Source organism: Papaver somniferum, unplaced genomic scaffold (assembly GCF_003573695.1).
Source record: "Papaver somniferum cultivar HN1 unplaced genomic scaffold, ASM357369v1 unplaced-scaffold_158, whole genome shotgun sequence".
Taxonomy (NCBI): domain Eukaryota; kingdom Viridiplantae; phylum Streptophyta; class Magnoliopsida; order Ranunculales; family Papaveraceae; genus Papaver; species Papaver somniferum.
The window spans coordinates 576,837-582,836 of NW_020625264.1; positions in this window are offsets into that span (position 1 = coordinate 576,837).

Here is a 6,000-nt window from a genome sequence, read left to right on the forward strand (position 1 = left end):
CAATAAGTGACGCAGGGAAGGCGTAAAAAACCTTTTATATGCATAACTACTTATGCAGATAACTGGTGTGGAATTGGAAAACACACAAAAACTCTTGCAAGTATACAAGGCCAAGTTTATAATATAGGGATAAGAAAGATTTAGTCCACAGGGAGCGGGAGCATACAAGTATTTTCCTAAGCTATCAATGGGTGCAAAGCACTATGGCAGTGAGCAGTGATGGATGAAGGCAGATACAAAGAACTAAAACAGTTAACACAAGATGGCAGCACAGCAAGGATTAGATGGCAGATGATATAAAATAACAACAGCAAGGAACCAAGGCTGTAAGCCAAGGGCAGGGGTGAGATTGTGCACTGACTTCAGTGCACACAGCTTCAAAATGCAAGAACTAAGAAAAACAGTAAAGGAAAGTAACTAAGCAGTGAATAAAAGCAGAGCTGGAATTGTAAGTGACTGAAGAAAGGAATTGTGGCTAAGCTAATGGCTTAGAATCCACCTTGGTGTCCTAGCCAAACAATGTAGTTCTAGGTTGAAATTAAGACCCTAAGCATACAGTTGGAATGGAAAGAAAATCAGCTTGCTCAACTAATGTGCTCCTAGCATTGACTGTCTTTTGACAGTACAATCAATCACAAGCACACAGATGAGCACGAATCTCTCTCATTGCTCAAGAAAAACAAGCATTAAGGCTCTAACCTAGCAATTCATCATCCAACAATGCACTAAGGCTTCATCTGAGCCTTAGCTACAGTAACTTAGTTCATGAAAAACATGTTAACAGCATCAACATTCATCACATATGCTAATTGAAACAACATTCTCAACATTGAAGATAAAAATCAAAACATCATATAACATTCACTATCAACTGTCATGCAATAACTGAAATTGAAATTGTGAAATAAAACAGAACAAAATGTTTTTCTGGCTAGTCCAGAGATCATCCCCCTCTACCCCTCTACATCACCCCCTATTTATATCACCAAATACCCAATTTTTCCGAAACCCTAGAATTGAAATTAGGGTTTTCAATCTCCGAAATTTACTCACCAAAACTTTGAATTGACGTCGCCCCATGTCTTCTCTGCCTCTCTCGGTTCTTCTCCTGCTCCCAATCGCTACAATTGCTCCCTAATTCGAGGTGTTTTATCAATCCTCACCTAGGTCAGTTGGTGAGAGAGGTTAAAGCGCTTCGAATTAGGGGGATGGGTCGTGTCGGGTAATGATGGAGATGGTGGAGTTGGTGGTAGTTGGTGTAGGTAGTGGTGATTGTGGAAGTGGAATAGGTGGTGGTACGGCATGGTATGGTGGTTCTGTTGCAGAGAGGGGGAGAGGAAGAAAAAGGTGGAGGTCGATATGGGTTAGGGTAGGGAGATGTTTGGCTAGGTCATAGGGTTCGAGTATTAGTGTGTTAGGCGGGTGTATCAAGATGTGTGTACCACGATCTGAAGCCGCTGGATATGGAGATGGTATGTGGATCGGACGGCTAAGAAAGAAGTAGCTTGTAGCGACCGTAGGATGTAAAATACAACGAAGTCTACGGTGCGAGATTAGGTTAGGTGTTGTAGTGTTAGACAGGAGCTTCCGATTTCGATGAACGACGATGAAGCGACCATTGGATGATGAGATGGATCCAATCCGACGGCTGAAGATAAAGGCGGGTATGGATATAGAAAATGGGTTTGGGTAAGGGTTTTGGGCTTTGGGTATGCCAAGCCCATATCTTCTTTAAGAACAATTCTTCCTTTTTGAGCCCATTCCTAGCTTTTTGGACTTGTGCGCACCATTCTTTGCGGCTTCCTTGCGTAATTTCTTCCCGGCTTTTCACTACTTTTCTGCTCTTTTCGCTCCGCAATTCATCCAAACTTTATTTATTACCTAAAAATGCAAAATTAAGTAAGAAAAATATTTATTCTTGAAAACAATGAAAATACAGAATATGGGATAAAATGTAGAATTACTGCACAAAAGATGAGTTAAATGCCAACAAAAGGGATAAATATATACATTATTTGGCACTCATCAAATACCCCCAAACCTGAATTTTACTTCCTCAAGTAAAACAAAACTAAGGAAATCCTAACTATACCACTGTCGCTGGTCTCTCGAATGCATTAGCGTATGCACTAAGCCTTTTAAACCACTAAGTGTCCCTAGTGGACGATGAAGTCTCGTGAAGGTTTGCTTAGAACGTACCTACAAAGTTCTAGGTCAAAATATAAGCTCATATTCCATCAAATGTGACATGTGCAAGACAGTTTAAGCTCGCAGCAAAATGGAGATGTCAATCTAGCTATCAAAGGCACAATCCTAGCACTGATAACAAAAAAGACATGTGATAAGAGTGTAAATTTATCTACACATGTGTAAAGAAAGATCGGATGTTATGACTACAATCACCAAGAGATAGTTTCTCAGGCTAAGAACCGAGGTCGAATCTAGCTAGCTGTCCGGACTTTACGAGAATTGTGAATGAGTTGGAGGTATTTCACAATTACTCGCGTTGTACATCAATGGCATACCCCTCCTTGCTTATTACAATGAAACAACAAAATGACTATTACATGACTCTTATTTACATTGACTACTCTCTTTTATTTTTGGAACAAGAGAGAATGGAATTGATAAACACTTGATTTTTTTGTATTTTTCTGATATTTTCTTTTTTCTGATATACATCGTTTTTTTTTTTTTTTTTTTTTTTTTTTTTTTTTTTAAGGAACACTTTTGATACAGCAAAAGAAACAAAAAAATTACATGACACTTTGCAAGAGGTAGCCCTTTTTGATGCACCCAGTTAAATTCGATGGTTGTCTTTCTTAATGTAACCTCCACCTTCTATCCCAACCAACCAAAGAACAAGCTAGTCAAGTTTCGTTCAGTATTCTAAAGTGATTGCAATCGTGACTTCTTATCAACACCTTGAAGATTGAGGCCATACATGTATTGGTAGATCGTGCGCGTGCAAATTTCTTATCACTATGTGAATTGTGCTAGAATCAGGGTGCCTAAATATCTAGACTAAGACTCCTAATAATTACATATTTGCACAAGAGTCAACATTTCAAGGTAAATGAGCTCCATTTTTATGATTTTTCATTTTTTTTTTTTTTTTTTTTTTTTATTTTTTTTTTTTTTTTTTTTTAAGGAAACACTTTTGATACACAAAAGAAAAAAAATTACATGACACTTTGCAAGAGGTAGCCCTTTTTGATGCACCCAGTTAAATTCGATGGTTGTCTTTCTTAATGTAACCTCCACCTTCTATCCCAACCAACCAAAGAACAAGCTAGTCAAGTTTCGTTCAGTATTCTAAAGTGATTGGCAATCGTAACTTCCTATCAAACACCTTGAAGATCGAGGCCATACATGTATTGGTAGATCGTGCGCGTGCAAATTTCTTATCACTATGTGAATTGTGCTAGAATCAGGGTGCCTAAATATCTAGACTAAGACTCCTAATAATTACATATTTGCACAAGAGTCAACATTTCAAGGTAAATGAGCTCCATTTTTATGATTTTTAATTTTTTAATTTTTTGATTTTTATTTTTCATTTTTTTTTTTTTTTTTTTGGAATTTTTAATTTTTTCAAAAAGATGGAGTTTTGTTTTCAATTATGCATATTATCATGTATCTACTCTATACCCCCAAACCTAAACTAAACATTGTCCTCAATGTTTCAAAATATGGAAAGAATTATAAAACAATATATGAAGAGGAACATGCTGAGTAGAGTAAAAGGAGAGAGAATACCCGATTGTACGGCGAAAGCTCGATTAAAACTCCGTTATTCAAGGCAAAAATCCATCATATTAGGAGTCACAATGGATGAGCACAAAATATATACAAAAGGAAATTTAACTAACACATTATCTACAAGAAAATTTGGTTTTTAATGGGATTGGACTTTTTGGGAAAAATTTGGTTTTGTTGGACATTTGGTTTTGATGGGAAAAAGACAAATTTTGGTTTTTAGGGAAATTTGGAAAACTTTTTGGTTATTTAGGGAAAGAGTGGACCAGTTTAGTCCACATAGACTGGGTCCTCCAGGTTGGTTGTTTCAATGTCGGGTGGAAATGGCTCAAGGAATGGCTTTAATCTCTGCCCGTTGACTTTGAAAACGTTCTTGTTGGAAACATCCTCCAGCTCTACAGCTCCATGAGGAAAAACTGTGCGTACTAGGTACGGACCCTTCCATCTGGAACGCAGTTTTCCTGGAAAAAGATGTAATCGGGAGTCATACAGCAAGACTTTCTGACCAGGAGTGAAGGATTTCGTAGAATACGCTTGTCATGAAACATCTTCATCTTCTGCTTATATAACTTGGCACTATCATAAGCCTCATTTCTCAATTCTTCCAACTCGTTGAGTTGAAGTTTCCGTTGAATTCCAGCTTCGTCCAGAGAAAAGTTCAGTTGCTTATTGCCCAGTAGCACGATGTTCTAATTCCACAGGTAGATGGCACGGCTTTCCATACACTAGACGATAGGGGGACATGCCAATTGGTGTCTTATAAGCTGTTCTATAGGCCCACAAAGCATCATTCAATCTTAATGACCAATCTTTCCTAGACGGGTTAACCGTCTTCTCGAGAATGTGCTTAATTTCTCCTATTAGAAACTTCTACTTGTCCACTCGTCTGAGGGTGGTACGGAGTAGCAACCTTGTGAGTTATGCCATACTTGCGTACTAAAGACTCAAAGTACTTGTTACGAAAATGTGAACCGCCGTCACTGATGATAGCTCTAGGGGTACCAAAACGTGCAAATATGTTTTCCTTTAGAAATGAAAGTACCACCTTGTGGTCATTTGTTCTGGTTGCTATGGCTTCTACCCACTTAGAAACGTAATCAACTGCGACTAGGATGTACAACTTGTGTCAGACATGGGAAATGGACCCATGAAGTCTATCCCCCAAACATCAAAAATCTCCACAATCAAAATGGGGTTCAATGGCATCATGTTTCTCCTCGAAATGCTTCCTAGCTTTTGACAGCGTTCACAAGCAACACAATAATCATGGCAATCCTTGAACAATGATGGCCAATAGAATCCACACTGCAAGATCTTTGCAGCGGTTTTCTTGGCACTGAAATGGCCTCCACATGCTTGGTCATGACAGAAAGATATCACATCTTTCTGTTCAGTGTTGGGGACACATCTCCTAATGATTTGGTCTGGGCAGTACTTAAACAAATATGGGTCATCCCAAAGGAAATGTTTAACTTCAGCCAAAACTTATAGCGGTCTTGTCTCGACCAACGTGAGGGCATCCTACCTGTAGCGAGGTAGTTAACAATATCAGCAAACCAAGGAAGGTCTGAGATAGACATCAGCTGTTCATCTGGGAATGATTCTCTAATCAGCTCAAATTCATCAATAGACTCTAAAGTTAATCTAGACAAATGATCAGCAACCACATTCTCACAACCTTTCTTATCACGGATTTCGAGATCGAATTCCTGTAATAATAGTATCCATCGAATAAGGCGAGCTTTAGCATCCTTCTTGGAAAGAAGATACTTCAAAGCCGCATGGTCTGTGTATATGATGATCTTAGACCCTATCAGATAAGATCTAAACTTGTCTAATGCGAAAACGACGGCAAGCAATTCCTTCTCGGTAGTTGAATAATTGAGTTGGGCATCATTAAGGGTTTTGCTAGCATAGTATATCACATATGGTAGTCTATCAACTCGCTGTCCTAAAACAGCACCAACAATAATCAGAGGCATCACACATAAGTTCGAACGGAAGCTTCCAATCGGGTGGTCGGACTATAGGAGCGGTGGTGAGAAGGGTTTTTAATTCCTCCCATGCCTTCACACAAGCAGCATCGAAATTGAAGGCAACATCTTTGGAGAGAAGACTGCACAGAGGTCTGGAGATTTTGCTGAAATCTTTGATGAATCGCCGGTAAAAACCAGCATGACCTAGAAATGATCTGATCTCCTTCACAGAGCGAGGTTGTGGTAGATGTTGAATGAGGTCAAC